Below are 16,958 nucleotides of genomic sequence, written 5' to 3'. Positions count from 1 at the left end.
CTTTAAAAATATTCCTTGGAATGCTATTTTGACAAAACAATGCAAAGGTATTGGAATAGTTGAGTGATCTGAAGCAGTATTTGGAAAGAAGTTACGGGTGTAATATTAATAGCCTTTGTCTCGGGATACTTTGTAGCACTTGGACATAGCAGTTGAGCAGATGGAAAGGTCTCTGCTGGTTCCTTTTGCAGTTATTCTCCAGTTTGGTCATGCAGAGACCCTCCATCCACAGCTTTCTCTCTTGAGCTATTTCAGTGACAAGGAGACCCTCACGGCTTATAACTTTGAGTAGCAATCCAATTCAAGTTCCAGCATGGGCACGCTGTATCTTATGCCTCAAATCTAATCCGTGTGCTTTACCATTGTGAAAAATATGCCAGTGCTCCCAGAGCGGAATTCTAAGCACAGACGTGGCTGCATGAAGACGTGTTGTCCTTGGCTCGCGCACCAGAGACTTGCTTTGTACGAGGTTCCGAAGAACCCCAGCAGGGACATTCTTCAGAGCTGTCAAACCAGTGAAGAATGTGACCTGCCAAAGGTGAACATCACACCCCACGAGCTCCGAGAACTGGAGGACAGTCTTGCTTCCTGTGGGGGTGACTGTGTTTATAATTAAGTAAGCAAGTTCCTGATCTAAAAGGCTTTCAAGGCTGGATGGAGTGACACACACCTTTAATCTCCACACCGGGCAGGCAGAGGCACAGGTGGCTCTCAGTGAGTTCAAGGCCAGACAGATCTTCAGTCTGATATAAGTCATATTAAAATATAGGCTGGCTGGACTGGATGTGTCCTTTTAAAATGCTTTTACATCTATTTATTTCGACAGGGAGAGGGAATGCATGCCATGGCGCTCGAGTGGAGGTCAGAGGACAGTCTGTGGGAGTCAGTTCTCTCCCCTCTTCTATGTGGATTCTTGGCATTGCCATCAAGGCGGGTCAGGAAGCCAGCACCCTTTCCCCACTGGGCCCTTTTCCTGGGCCTAAGCTTGTCCTTTGACATATTAAACTTCAAGATAATGCGGGTTCTTTTTTAAATCACAAGGAATTTGTCACAGTAAACATTTTTGTGCCATTTGACAGAACTCAGAATGATTTCTTTAAAACAGGTTCAAACCTAAAAATAAAATCAAATAAAACTAAGTTTTAAAAAGAAAAAAAATCAAATCACTAAAAGATACATTTTATATAATAACAAAATATAAAAATGAAGTCAACTTGGTCTGGAGAAATGGTCCAGCAGTTAAGAGAACTTACTGTTGTTCCAAAGGAATGCATGATCAAGCACTGGTTGTTCTTCCAGAGGACTCAGGTTCAAGTCCCAGTACCCACATGACAGATCACTACCATCCCTAACTACAGTTCTGAGGACCCAGCAACTCTTCCAGCCTCAGCAGGCACCAGGCGTGTGTGTGGTACATTAACATCTGTACAAGCAAAGCACCCACACACATAAAATAAAAAAAATAGTTAAAAAATGGAAGCCTGCTGACAAAATGAAGGAGACAATCGGTAATAAATGTGAGAAACTTCTGAGTGTCCATATTCTGAGTGTCCATATGTCTTCTCTCTCACTGTTACAAACTTAGAGTAGATTTGATGAGAATTAAGATGCTCTTGCAAGATTTACTAGGAAGCTAAAGAAAATTACTAAAAACTATTTAAGTATCCGGTGATGTTTAAATAAACAAAATATCTCACTGTACTCTCTGTGTTGCTTCTGTCTCTTATATTTTGGTGTGGGCCTGGGTTTTATTTTGGTGTGGGCCTGGGTTTTATCCGCCGAGCCATCTCTCTAGCCACGGTCTGTTTCTTTTCTTTTTTTTTTTTTTAAAGATTTATTTATTTTTATTATATGTAAGTACACCGCAGCTGTCTTCAGACACTCCAGAAGAGGGCGCCAGATCTCGTTACGAATGGTTGTGAGCCACCATGTGGTTGCTGGGATTTGAACCTTGGACCTTCGGAAGAGCAGTCAGATGCTCTTACCCACTGAGCCATCTCACCAGCCCCCACGGTCTGTTTCTTAATACTGTATTGATTCCCATTCGGTGGCTATGGTGCTTAGATTTTCTCTGAAGTCACAGGCTCACTTCATCACAATATTTATATTTTTATGCTGGAGGTATCCTACCAGACAGGAGAAGAAAGAGCGCAGCATGATCAGTAAAATCCCTTGACTTATTAAATCAGATTACAAACCATCCAAGGGTGGTAAGTTTTGATCCTCCAATATTTTTCAGGTATCATTTTGAAGTTATGCTCTACGTCAATGAGGTTTCCTCTGTGAGTCAGAAATTTTTCCATCTCTGAAAATATCTGCAAGATCTACTGTTTCTCTGAGCAGATGTGTTTCTCAAGGGAGCAGATTCAGTGAGTGCAGAAACATTTCTTTTAAAAAAAAAAATAATGTATTGGGTTGGAGAGATGGCTCAGAGGTTAGGAGGACTGACTGCTCTTCCAGAGGGTTCCTGAGTTCAATTCCCAGCAACCACATGGTGGTCACAACTATCTGTAATGGGATCTGAGGCCTTCTGCTATGTGTGAAGACAGCTACAGTGTACTCATATAAGATAAGAACATTTATTATTTTATGTGCAGGGGTGTTTTTCTTGCATCTGTCAGTACACTGCATGCACACCTGGTGACTGAAGAATCCAAAAGAGGGAGTCTGCTCCCCTGGACCTGGAGTGACAGACTGTTGTGAACTGCCATGTGGGTGATAGGAGTTGAACCCATGTCCTCTTGAAGAGCAGTCAGTTGCTCTTAACTACTGATCCAATTCTTCAGTCCCAAAATAATTATGTTGTCTAGACCCCATAAGAAATTCAGTAACTATGAAAAGACAAAAAGACCAAGGAATCTCTCCTTGCTTTTTTTTTTTTTTTTTTTTTTTTTTCCGGCCTTTTCGAGACAGGGTTTCTCTGTGTAGCCCTGGCTGTCCTGTAACTCACTCTGTAGACCAGGCTGGCCTTGAACTCAGAAATCCACCTGCCTCTGCCTCCCAAGTTGTTGGGATTAAAGGCGAGCGCCACTAATGCCTGGCTCCTCCTTGCTTCTCTCTGAGATCACAAACACTGAAGCTTGATCAAAGCTGCTGACTAGTTTTCAGCCATCCTCCCTGAGTGTCCGATTGGCAAGGCACTTGTCTGGGATGACAGTTGTGGCAAGGATAATGGGATAGAGGTCTAACTTCTGGGTGGGGTGCTGCTCCCGAGACTGAGAAGGCAGCGTACCTTAGATCTGAAGGATTTTGTGGAGGAGGGAGGATTTAAATACATCCTCCATCCGCCCACACACACCCCCATCCACCCTCCGCCAAAGTAGGTAGATGAGGTAATCTGCAAAGTGGGGCTCTACCTGTAAAAGTTCCAGTTTGGAGAGAAGAGCTGGGCTCATACTCTGTGACCAAAGCCTTTCAAGAGAAGCAGGGATGTGACCTGGGGCGGGGCAGGCCAGAGGGTGGGCGGGGCAGGCTGGAGGGTCGGGGAGACCGGTTCAAAGGAAGAATGTGAATGTAGGAACGGCTGGGTAAACAGTGGAGTGGGTGGGAACTGAGTGTCCAGAAACCATCTTCTTGGGCTGGGGGTGTGTGGCTTCGTGGTACAGTGAGTGCCAGCCGTGCCAGGAGTCCTAAATTTCATCCCTAGCACGGGGGTGGGGGTGGGGTGGGGGTGGGGCTGTAGTTAAGGAAATCGGCTCCTTTTATTGTGCCTTTTCATTTGGGGAGAGGTTTGAGTACTGAGCATACTTTTATAATAAAATAAAATGAACCAGTTACAATTTCAAAGCAACCACCTCTTAGTCCCAGAAAAAGATAGGACAGAGAAGCCTTTTAGGTCCTCAAACCACATCGCTGGTTGGAAGTCCCTTCAGTAAGTTCTGTCCCCTTGCTTAGAGAGCCCTCTGTGTGCATGGAGAGCATCAATGTCCAGCCCATACCCTGCACGAAGCAGCCAGACTACAGACCTTCACCCTTGTACCAACCTCCTTAGGAAAATGAAGTCAGGAGAATATCAGCTCACCTGGTGTCTGGGGCTAGGCACCATAGAATCCATAGAATTTGCCTAAATTTTCTGAAAAGGGAACCCTGATTCTGAAAGCCCAAGGGCAGAGTCTGCAGGTGATCAATTCTGTCAGCTCAGCCAAGACCGCTCACCCCTGCTGACTCTGTGCCTGGCCCAAGGAAGGCCCCTTTTAAAAGGTGAAGTCAGTTCCAATGAAAGGACCAACGCACTTGTTACCAAGCTTGGGACCTGTGTTCAATCTCTGAGCCATACGGTGGAGGGAGAGAACTAATTCTTTTTTTCAAAAAAAACCAAAAAACAAAAAAAAAACCCAACTTATTTATCTTATGCATATGTGTACACTGCAGCTAGCTATCTTAAGACACAACAGAAGAGGGCATCAGATCCCATTACAGATGGTTGTGAGCCACCATGGGGTTGCTGGGATTTGAACTCAGGACCTTCAGAAGAGCAGTCAGTGCTCTTAACTGCAGAGCCATCTCTCCAGACCCGAGAACAAATTCTTACAAGTTGTCCTCTGACTTCTTATTGTGTATCATGGCTCAGAAGCATAAACAGACACACTAAATAAATAAATAAATAAATAAATAAATAAATAAGAAAGTACCACAGGTTCGCTCCCTAGAATTGAGAAGACATGCAGCATAAAACAATAACAAGATTGTTTTTCAAGACAGGGTTTCTCTGCGTAGCGTTGACTGTCCTGGAACTTGTTTTGTAGACCAAGCTGAACTCATACTCACAGAGATCCTCCTGCCTCTGCCTTCCTGGTGCTGGAATTAGGCAGTGCACCACCAACACTTGGCTCTACAATTTAAAACAACAACTCAAAAACAAACAAACAAACAAACAAACAAAAAAACCCACTGAAGGCCAGGCATCTTTAATCCCAGCACTCAAGAGGCAGAGGCAGGTGGATCTCTGTGAGTTCAAGGCCAGCTCTGGCATACAAAGTGAGTTCCAGGACAGCCAGGGCTATACAGAGAAACCCTGTCTCGAAACAAACAAACAAACAAACAAACAAACAAAACAAAGCCAAAATCACAACAACAAAACAACCTGCTCCCCCTCCCCAACACTTTGGAGAAGAAAAGCGGGATTGAAAAGGGCTGAAGGTTTACTACAGACGCTCAAGCGTCCACGAGGTTGGTTACCAATGGGTTCCATACAGCGTTGCTTCAACCCCCGGGCCTCCTGGGGCAGTAGGGCAAGAGGTGGCCAGAACTTCCCTGCCAGGCTCCTCTTGGATCACCCTGCCAGTTCACCCAGAATGCTGTCCAAACATCATTGACCATGTGTGCTGACATATGACATATGGACCTAGGATTTCACAAGGCCATGCATGCGGGGCTCCTGGGCTGGGATACTTGCTGGCATTGGCTGGCTCCCTGCTGGACGTCTGCGGCTTTTGCCCACCCAGCATCCCCACACCCGGGAATGGGATCTGAAGGCTGCAAGATGAGCATTCCACCCAAGGTCCTGTCATCCCATCTACCAGCTGGTGGCAGGGAGCTCGGCTCCACCCAGGAGCTCTGACCTTTCTTCCTGGAATTTGAGTGGGAAGCACAAAGCCACAGAAAGATGAGCAAGAGTTCTTCCAGCCAAGAACACCCTGCAGGGACAAGCTAGTTACCTTTCTGTTTAGATCCCCTTGGCTGCCTGGTTCCAGTCCTTCCTGACACCTGGGAACTACCTTTTTGTGAAGCTAATTCACAGCCCACAATTATACAACTGAGCCAACAACCACCCAGCTTTGGCATCATGCTTGTTTTTATGAAATATTGTCTCTGGATGTAGCCCAGGCTATCCCCATATGTTATCATATTGCATCACCTTCAAACTGTGCCAGTGAAGAAAGCAACCCAGAATAGATGAGATAGTTTTACCCTCAAATACCACGTTAAGGTTTTTGTTGTTTTGATATTATTTTTTTGTTTTTGAGACAGGCTTTCAGTCTGTAGCCTAGGCTGGTCTCAAATTTGTGGCAATACTCCTATTTCAACCTCCTGTTAATGTTTTTTGTTTGTTTGTTAAATCTTAATCACTAAAAAGAGAATCTTAATCAGCCAGGCATGGTGGCACACATGTTTAGTCCCAGCACTCATGAGGCAGAGGCAGAAGGATCTCTGTGAGTTTAAGGCTAACCTGGTGTACATAGAAAATTCCAGGATAGCCAAAGCTACACAGAGAAACCTTGCCTAAAGAACAATCAAGAAAAGTTCTAATGTCTTACAAAGTCTCCATATGCCTCCTTACTATTAAATTCTCTAGAGCTTCAACCCCAGGCAATTATTAAGGTTTTCTTCCATCAAAATTTAGTCATTTGCAGAATGTCATATAAGTAGAATACACAGTGAGAAGATTAGCATAGAATTGTAATTTAAGAGTACATTGAGAGTTGGTGAGATGGCTCAGCAGGTAAGGTAAGAGCACTGACTGCTCTTCCGAAGGTCCTGAGTTCAAATCCCTGCAACCACATGGTGGCTCACAACCACCCAGAATGAGATCTGAGGTCCTCTTCTGGTGCATCTGAAGACAGCTATAGTGTACTTATCTATAATAATAAATAAATCTTTGAGATGGTGTGAGCAGGAATGGAGTGAGCTGGGCCGACCAGAGCGCCCGCCGACCAGAGTGAGTGAGGTTGACAGAAGCGAGCAGAGGTCCTAAATTCAATTCCCAACACCTACATGAAGGCTCACAACCATTTGAACAGCTACAAGTGTAGTCATATACACAAAATAAATAAATAAATCTTTTTTTTTTTAAAGAGTATACTGAAATGGGCCCACAAGATGGCTGAGTAAAGGTGGTTGCTGCCAAGCTAGACAACCTATGTCCAATCCTCAAGCCCCACCCACATGGTGGTAGGAGAAAGAACGGACTCCTAAAGGCTGTTCGCCTTAAGAATGGAAATGTAAAAACACAGTGAAATGCTTGGTTTTCTTTGCTGCATTCTTCAACATGCCATATCAAAAGTCTGTTCCGGCCTAGGAGTCGCCCCGTGTACAGCCCACACTTAGCAATTCAAGACCCTGGTTCAAGTCTCAGTTGTTCCACACAAAACTAAGCAAGTAAAACAAAAGGGTTGGCTCAATATCAAAAGAGTAGTGTCCAGACAGGCCATAGTACTTGCAGCTCACACCCCTCATGTCAGCATGCTCAGGACAAAGGAAGCTCACACCCCTCATGTCAGCATGCTCAGGACAAAGAAAGAACTCGACTTTCTAAAGTCCCGAGTCAGGCGTACTCAGAGGGAAACGCTCTGCATGCACAAGGCCCTGGGTCCAGTTCCTAGCACTAAAACAATACAAAAATAGATTTAATTCTATTCTTTGTCAGCTCTTCTGGAATTTGACTCCTTACTATTTTATCATGATTCCGTTCTAGCTTCACTGCAGGGGAATGACTGTAATGATTGTCTGATTGTGACCCGTGTAAAGAATTGAATCTTGATGCCTGGGGTGTGTAGTTAGCATGGGCAGGTGTCTGGACTTGGTCCCTAACTCCACAAAATAAACGAAACAGATGCTTCACAGCTCAGCACACAGCAAACACACACACACACACACACACACACACACACATATATACGCATATATACACACAAAACCAAGCCCAGACTTCAGGTAATAACACCCTCATACCTCAGGATATATGGCACACTTGGATTTTTTTTTTCTTTTAAAAATGCTGGTTATAAGCCGCCAAGTTGATTTCCTGGCCCACTGAGGGGTCACAATCCACTCTGCCAAAGTGTTAGCTTCTGCTTTAGTAAAGTGCTAGAGTCTCCTGGGGCCTCCCCTCTGAGTCTGGTCAGCCCTTTCTGAGGGTGTGTTGGGGTGTGCATGGAGCCAGGTTCCTGGACACTTCCTCCTGGGCTGTGGAGTTAAGTTGTCCTTTTCAGGGAATAGCTCTTGTGGTTGTGGTGGGTAGGGGTGATGAGAGACCCAGATATACCGTCCTTGGCTTATCTGGCTAGTGGATAGGCAGCCTTTGTAGTGTTGGCATCCTGCCCTGTGAGTTGGGTCCACTCTGGGGTGACCAGTCAAAAAAGGGGCATGGGGGCTGGATAGCAGAAGCTACCCTGAGCCTCCTGCCTGGCAGAGCTTGTCAGAGAGCCCAAGGTCACTGAGGAAGACAAAGGATGTCCATGGGCCCCTGTGCTGGGTGAGTGCTAGGGAAACCCTGTAGGAGCCCCAGGGTAAGTAGAGGCATTGTCTCCAGAGAGCAGGGCAATTCAACCAAGAGACAACATAATTGTGCGCTCGTGTGTGTGTGTGTGTGTGTGTGTGTGTGTGTGTGTGTGTGTGTCCGCACTTGCGTGTGCATATGACGTGCCTTAACAAGACTAGAAGAACAGTAAGTAACAGAATGATGGAGGTGGTTTTAAGTTTGGGGTTGCTTGGTAAGCAAGCACAAGGAGAGGTTTGTCCAAGTCACTCACTGGGAATGTGGAGACAGAGTAATATGGTACAGTACGTGGGAGAGCTGTGGCCATTCTGTGTGGGTATCCTCCTGCCCCGCCCCCCTTAGCCTAGCATAGGAGACCTTGTGATCCCAGCCGGGTGGGTGGGTGCTCTTTATGTGGTCACTTAATTCTCTTTCCAATTTATGAAGTGAATAATGGGAGCCAGGCTTTCGGAACAGGCAGCACTGTCTGTCATTTGCCGCCCCACCCACCCAAGACTTTAACCCTTTCTCAGTCTAATCAAAATTAGTGAGAATGCCCTAGAAAGCTGTGATGGGGAAAAAAAGTCCTAGCACCAGGTGACACTTCATAGTTTTAGTTTTTAGTTTATGAGAATCTTATGTAGCCCAGGCTGGCCCAGAACCCAACACATAGTGGAGAATGGCTCCAGATATTCCCGCCACTACCCCTCAAGTGCTGGGCTTATGGGCATGCCCCACCCGCTGCCCTGACCTTGTAGGCTGGCCCTGACTTCTCAGGCCTGGAGTGTGAGGCTTTACCTAATTTCTGTGAGCACAACAGCCTTTGGGGAACTTGCTGCGCAGTTTCTGCCTCCCACCTGCTTCCCAGCATTTATGACTTATGAATATTTATGAGATAGCTTTAGAATGCAAAGTTTAGAAGCCCTTTGCTTCCTGGTCTGTGAGTGTATTTGTGAAGAGAATGCTACCCTAGTTATCCAGTTCTCGGAAAATGGAAATTTTTACTATTTCCCTTTCAGTGTAGGAGGGCTTTAAAGCCATAATGAATTCAGTCTTGAAAAGGATTAAGACTATAATTTCTAGGTCGTATTGTTTGCTTGTTTCCCTTTGTTCTAATGCCTACCATATTCTTGCCTTCTCTTTCTTTCACTCTCTTCTTTCCTCAAGATCTAATATAGACCAGGCTAGCCTCAAACTTGCTCTATAGCTGTGTGGCCTTCAACCCGTGATCCTTTGTCACCACCTCCCAAATGCTGGGGTTCCAGGCGTGAATCACCGTGCCCCATCCACCTCTTTCCAGCAGCCATGCTTCTTGAGGCTGAAGAGTGGGACAGTTATGTGTGACTCTGCTAAGCACACAGACACGGACCCCATTTCTACAGGAACCCGCAGTTTTCCCTCTGCAGTCCCGCAGAGGCTCACATTTCCTTTTCTCCTTGGTCTGGAATATAGGTCAGAACATTTTCTTCAGAGAAGGAGCCCATTCTGAGAGAGGCGCGCCCTCTCTGCTTCGAAACATCCCTCTCGCCCTCAGCTGCTTCAGGTAGTCAGAGGTCTTGCCTGCTCCTGTATGCTTTCTTCCACACAGCGGCTAGTCGCGCATCACAAAAAACAATATACCCCGCCCTCCACCAGCAGCGTATGGAGTTCACCTGTATACGTCATCCTGATTAGAATGGTGGCGGGCAACCTCGGTGCTTTAGAATCACTTGGGAAGACCCCTGTAGCTAGGGCGGACTACTGCAGGGGCCAGCAGTGCAGCCGTCCCTTTATCGCTCATTCCATCTAGGTCTCTCCCCCTTTTCTCCTGTCTTCCCAACGCGATACATTCTAAACACTTCGTCCTAGTGCCATGGCTAGGCAAGAATAGATTGGGGGTGGGAGAGGAGGGGTTGACGGGGGTGGGGTAGGGTGGGGGGAGGAGAGGACCTGATGGATATACAGAAAGTACTTTGCCCTGGAAACATGCTCCCTCGGTTCTGAAACAAACGCAGTGCTCCGGAAGTCTCTTTTCGCCCTTCCACTGACTTCCAGAGGGGAGCCAACATAACTATCCCTTTGTTAACGCTCGACAGAGGCTGACTTGCGCCGAGTCCTCCGCAGCCAGGGGCACGTGCATGCCTGTGCTTGTGGGGATGGCATCTCTGGCCTGTTTACCAGGTTGTAGAGGCGAGCGCCGGCGCCCTCTACTGGACCGAAATGAATGTCCCTCCGAGTGTAACAATTGTAGCCTGTGGATGAGCTAATGGATTCACATTGAGCTTGCAGGAAGGACACGGTGTCGTGAGGATCCCCGGGCAGTCCTCCGACTGGCATACCACTGGCTTGCCTAGGGATGTTATTTCTTTGATGGGGGTTGGGGGGGGTTAAAGAATAAAGAAAATTGGACGGTATTGGCTAAGAAACTGAGCGCTGTGTTTCTCAGTCTTTGGGGCGTGTGCTTATGGTGCGCGGTATCCGCTGATGGGGCGTTGTGCGGTAAAGGAGACAAGGATACCGGGGTGTAGCTCCCACTGGTTAAGAGAGCCATGCGTTTAAAGGCAGACAGAATTGTTCCAAGAATCCCACATATGTCAGAAAGGCAAGGCAAGGCATAAACAATTGAAAGATGTGATAAATATTTTTAAAGGCGTCAATCAAGACACAAAACCTTTTTCTTTAAGGGGTTTGCTCACCAAGGGGAGATTTGATGGTACTCACGGACTTGGGGCTTCACACCCGCATCTTCCTCGCCGGTGAAAGCTTGCCTCCCCAGGTTGGCTGGTCCTCAGGACACAGGTGCTGCTGTTGTGGCTGCATGCATCCTAAGTGTGGTGACTCCACCTTCCAGCTAGAATCCCATCAAAGGTTCTCACTCAGAGGCCCCGAGGTACACTTCTTTCATCCTTGTGCCTTCCCTCGTTCTCTCGGAGTCCGGAGCAGCGAAGAAGGAATGAAGAACCCGGGGTCTGCCTCTGTCTGTCCTCCCTCACCGCTGCATCTCAGCTAGGGCTGCAGAAAGTGCCGTAGCAGAGCTGGCTAGGGCTCCTCGCGGTTGCCACGGTAACCAGGAGCAGGCGCCTACCCTGGTGGCTGGGGAAGGCTGTGGAGGAAAGGTAATGGGTAAGCAATGATGCGTTGGCCTCTCTCCTGGGCATCGGTTGAGCCTCAAGTGACCCAAATGAAATGAAGTTCCAGCACAGATAACTCGTTCTTTCGACTCAAACCTAAATCCAAACCCGAACTACCCCTGCTATCTTGTTTCTCCTCTTTTCCCTCCCCAGTCAACACACACAGGAACATCATAAGGATTAGAAATTCCAGCACTATCCCAGGCGCCCTGACCCAGAGGATCCCGCTGCACACAGAACAGAATGTTTGCTAGGCTTGCTCTTGAAAACAGAACTCCCAGCGGGTGCCAGCTGAGGGTGAGCTCGGGGGAGCTAGAGACGGGACCAAGCAAAGGATGCTAATGGGAGGGTCACTTAACCTCTTTGAGCCCTAGGATCAAAGATACAAAGTTGTCTTAGAAAATGCTTATCAAATTAAGTTGTTCTTGTTACAATGTTAATTTTGATCGTGAACGCAGGCTTTGATCCCCAAAGACACAATCCAAAGGCTATAATCCTAAGTGATAAAATATCTCTAAATTCTAAACCCCTGAAAGATTAACACCTTAGCAATACAAAACAAAACGAAACAGTAGGTTAAAGGACTGAAACAAAGGCTCAGTGGTTAAGAGCATTGACTGCTCTTCCAAAAATCTAGACTTGATCCCTAGCACCTACATGGTAGTTAACCACCATCTGTAACGCCAGCTCCAGGGGTTCCAATACCCTCTTCTAGACTCCATGGACAATGGCATGTACCTAGTGCACAGATATACATGCAGGAGAAACACTCATATATACACACACGCATGAGAGAGAGAGAGAGAGAGAGAGAGAGAGAGAGAGAGAGAGAGAGATTCAAGGGGGGCAATGAGGACTCAGCAAAGAAAGATACTTACTGCTCAGATTGACAACCTGATTTTGGTTTCTAGAACCCACATGGTAGGAGAGAATGGAACCCCAAGTTCCATTAGGAGGTCAGAGTACTCCTAATTCTTCCCCACAAAATAAATAAAATTAATGAATTAAACATAGATCAAAAGCGGTAGTGCACAAAAGCTGGCTAACTTCCATGATCATTAACTATAAGATCCTGCATCGTGGTGATGCTTAGAGATCTCCTGGGATAACCCAGCCCCATCCATTTTCCATCCAGCATGGCTCCTTTGAAAATTCCTCTATGATTTTATACACACGACAGGAGCATTCCCTATTAAATGCACCCATCTCCTAGGCCTGCTTCTGGGCTGTTTTGGGCATATGGCACCCGTTCCACACGTTCTCATATACAGACCACAGGCTGGCAGAAACAAACCTGGTGAGTGAGCGGCAATAGTATTGCCTACGTGGCTTCCTGCCTTACTGTGCCTGTAATTATTTTCCAACCAGTTAGAAGCTTGGCTGGCTTCTTCAGGCGAATGCAGCTTCTAATTCATTAAAAGCTCCTGGAATTCCATCAGCTGGATGGAATGCCAATGTAGATAAATGATCTTTATTTTGTTCTGGGAGGCTCTCCACATAGCCCTGGCTGTCCTGGAACTCACTCTGTAGACCAGGCTGGCCTCAAATTCGCAGATATCTCCTGCCTCTGCCTCCTGAGTGCTGGGATTAAAGGCATGTGCCACCACCTTCTGGCTTTTTCCTTCTTTTAAAGACAGAGTCTGGGTAGCCCAGGCTGGTCTCAAACTTGAGTTTTCTTGTCTCTGTTACAAGAGTGCTGAACAAAATGAAGTCTGCTTACATGATGTTTTCATCTCTCTTCCCTCAGTCATCTGACCTTTCCACCAAATGCATTATTGGGCTGGATGGGACAAAATAAGCTTTATTGGTAATTCCTTGAACTTCATTTACCAAATGCTTGCTCATTCCTGATTCCAAATCTAGCATGCTTTTGAGATACATCTGGAATGTTCCCTCCTTTTTCTTTTTTTTTTTCTACAAAATTAAGCAAACACACACACTTATTAAATGAATTGCTGTATAGTCATTAATGCGTGATTAGGGAAATAAGTTTCAGAATTTTCAGATCTGTGGGACATGAATTGTTTATATCTGATTAAAAAAAAAAAACAGTGGGGACACATGTTGGCCAAGTGTGAAACAGGGGATAGTTCTTCTATGCAAATTTGTTAAGAAATGTAAGAGGTCTCTCTGCTTTGACAGTCAAATCCCTGACTGAGACTAGTTTACCATTTACCTTGCTTCACAGGGAGGGAGGGAGCCCTATGTTGGCTGGAATCTTTGCTTCAGAATGCCAATGGGCTTGCTGAGTTATTTTTATTCACTTATATGGTGTGAAAAGATCTTTTCTTTTTCTTGAGGCGGGGCTCTTGAGGCTGACCCCCAAACCCACCATCCTCCAGCCTCTGTCTTCTGAATGCAGAGATTGTGTATCACTATAACCAGCTAAGGGGCAATCTTTTGAAGGCAGCATGGTGTTGTGTGAAAGAGTAGAGAGTAGTAAGAAAATAATTTGACAATTGTTTTGTGTACACCCAAGAATGCAGTGATTTGGTCTCAGAATCTAGCTTTCTACACTCCTAGATACATCTATTACATCAGGTACAGTTTTGACTTTCAGGATTTCAACATCTGGGATTCCTTCCTTCCTTCTTTCTTTCCTTCTTTTTCCTTTTTTTTGAGGGGGGGGGGTTCGAGACAGGGTTTCTCTGTGTAGCCCTGGCTGTCCTGGCACTCACTTTGTAGAGCAGGCTGGCCTCAAACTCAGAAATCCACCTGCCTCTGCCTCCTGAGTGCTGGGATTAAAGGCATGCACCACCATGCCCTGGCCCTTCTTTTTCCTTTTGTGTCCTTTGACTTTTGTTTTTGTTTTGAGACAAAGTCTCACTGTGTAGCCCTGACTGGCCTGGAACTGCCATGCAAACCAGGCTGGCCTCAAACTCAGAGTTCTGTCTGCCTTTGCCTCTTGTGCTGGGGTTAGAAGTGTGCATCACCATGAGCTGGTTTTGAGATAGAGACTCCTGTAGTCAGACTGGCTTTGAACTGCTGATCTTCCTGCCCCTGCTTCCCAGGTCCTCCAGTTACATATTCCTAGGATTGTAATTTTAGAAATTTTGACTTTTGAGGATTTCAACTTTCAGAATTTGGGCATTTAGAATCCATCTCCTCTTGGGACTTTGATGAGCACTGGATGAGGTGGCAGGGACCATGGAGATTGACACCTGGCTCCCTACAGGAGGGTTAAAATAGAAGAGCCCCTTCTAGGGTTCAATTTCTATGCCTTTCCAGTTCTGGGAGCACACCTTGATGCTGGACCCTGAGTAGTGTCTGTCAAGTTTCCAAACAGCTCCCTGCATCGTTGTGGCTCTTGGAACTTGGGGGAAAAAATCTACCAATAACACTGTAGCAAGTTGGATGGAAGACAGGATGATTAAACACATTCCTGTGAGCATGCACACAATACAGATGTAGCATTGTAGTCAAGAGAGGAGGGGAGCCCCATGGGATTTTGTTTTTGAGGTCACTGACCTCAGCCTGGTTTTCATAGCAAGTTCCAGGCTGGCTGAGGCTCAGCTGGAGAAAGCAGAAGGTTCATCGAGAGCTCTCAGAAGAGGACTGACCCTTGACTCATGATTCAGTGAGAAAGAGGATCTTGTTTGTCCTCGCTGGGGATTCTTTGGTTTTTATCATCGCAGAGAGGTGTCTGCATTTCCATAGGTGTCAGTGTGAGGTTTGGAGTTGACAATCTGGGGGCTGTGGCTCGGGGGATCCCCGCTCTGTCTGTTCTCATGGGAGTGAGCAGGTGCTTCGTTCCCGGTCTAGAATAAGGGAAGGGAACCCATTTTCTGACAAGGCATCCCTGGCCTTTCTTGGTTCTACCATGTAATCCTCTTGTCAGCCTATAAACATTTACATTTACTAATTACAGATTAAAGGCCTATGCGCACAAACAGGAAGTGACTTGCATGTGACTGAGTTCAGGGTAAGTGCTAAACCTAGAATTCCTCCCTAGAGGATCTTGAGACTGATTGTCTCTCGGCCTTTCCTTATGTTTTTTATCTATACCTTTTTTTTTTTTAAATTAAATTTGAGCCAAGATTGGTGTCACGTGCTTTTAATCCCAGCACTTGGGATACAGAGGCAAACAGCTCTCTATGAGTCCAGGGTCAGTCTAGTCTACATAGCAAGTTCCAGGCCAGGCAGGGATGCACAGTGAGACTCACCCATCCCCAAATGAAATGGTTATCTTAGAAAACTTGGGAAATAAAGAAACAAAACAAAACAAAACAAAACAAAACAAAACAGGGGACATGACAGTGTACCTGTAATCCCAGTACTTAGGAGGTGCAGGTAAGAGAATCAGAAGTTCAAAGTTATCCTCAGCTATATACCCAGTGAGTTTAAGGCTAACCAAAGCTTCATAAAGCCTGTTTTTTTAAAAGTGTTTTGGGGTGCAGCTGGGAGGTAGACATCAGAGTCCTAGCACCCAGGAGGCAGCAGGAGCATCACTGCGAATCCAAGGAACGCTTGGTTCTTGTAGGAGTTCCAGGGTAGACAGGACTACACAGTGAGGAGAGGGAGAGAGAGAGAGAGAGAGAGAGAGAGAGAGAGAGAGAGAGAGAGAGAGAGAGAGAGAGAGAGGCATCATTCATAAACCTTCTACACAAAGAAAGCCTAAATTAGCATTAACACTTGCTTCTAGTTATTTCTCTAGCTTTCTATATTTGAATTAATTGCAATAAGACTGTACATTTGAATATATGTGACTGTATACACATACACTAGGACAAGTATTCAAATGTTAGAGCCTGGGGAGCGGAGCGACATTCTCAGTCAAACCTCCATTCCTTTTCCAGACTTTGTCTGGAAACCCCAAACAAGACTCTTAACTTGGTCGATGGTGAGATGCCTTAGGGTCCAGCATCCCTGTGGTCAGTACTTTCTCCATCACAGTCCCCCCCCCCCCGCCGCCCCCGCCCCCGCGACCCCCCAACCACTCTGCCAACTCACTTAACTTCCTTAGTAACCCTTGGAAGACAACAGCTTCAGAACCTACCTAAATCTCAGGTCTGATGGAGGGAAGGACAACGAGCCGCTCAACTCTCTCTCAGAGAAAGCCACACCCGTACCCGGCTACTTTCTTCTCTCGCCTCTCTTCATTTCGCTCAGCTCCTGTGCTTACAGAACCCCAGTCTGCCTCACAGTGACTTGTTCTGACCGAGTTTTGCTGCGGGGAACCTCAGGCTTTCAGGTGCCAGCATGGAGTTACGCCTTATGTCTCTGTCACAGCTGACTGCGTGTATGTGTGTGTCTGTATGCATCGTTTCTCTTCTATCACATATTTACCTCCACTTTCTACTGAGGGCAGATAAACAGCACACCACGCTCCACCCCCACTCCCCAGACCTCTGCCCATGCTTGCGGACATTTCTCTGGGATGGAATCCGAAAAGAACACTGGATCGAAGGGAAGGAACAATTTTTTGGAGACAGGACCTCTAGCCCAGGCTGTTTTTGAACTCACTGAGGGTGACCTTTCTGTTCTTGATGCACTCTGCACCTGCCTCCTAGGTCAGATGATTGCTGGAGTGTGCCACCATCCTGACTTATGTGGTATTGGTGGATAGATGCGGTAGAACTTAGGAGCTGTTGGGGATAGGACACGTACTCAAACTCCAACCAAAACAACTAAAGCACAGTGGCGTGCTGCCT

The 16,958-nt window shown here is 46.3% G+C and overlaps 1 protein-coding gene across 1 annotated transcript in view; it reads right to left on the bottom strand.

Moving 5' to 3' along the window:
- Window positions 1–11,279, bottom strand: part of Mical3 (microtubule associated monooxygenase, calponin and LIM domain containing 3) — a 192,489-nt gene extending 181,210 nt beyond the window's left edge. Inside the window, exon 1 of the mRNA XM_085839993.1 lies at window positions 10,898–11,279. The gene's annotated coding sequence lies outside the window, so the exon portion shown is untranslated. The remainder of the gene's footprint in view (window positions 1–10,897) is intronic.
- Between the last annotated feature and the right edge of the window lie 5,679 nt (window positions 11,280–16,958).

This window comes from Mus caroli, unplaced genomic scaffold (assembly GCF_978045245.1).
Source record: "Mus caroli unplaced genomic scaffold, Mus_caroli_1 scaffold_7, whole genome shotgun sequence".
NCBI lineage: Eukaryota > Metazoa > Chordata > Mammalia > Rodentia > Muridae > Mus > Mus caroli.
This window is presented reverse-complemented; position numbering and strand designations above follow the sequence as displayed.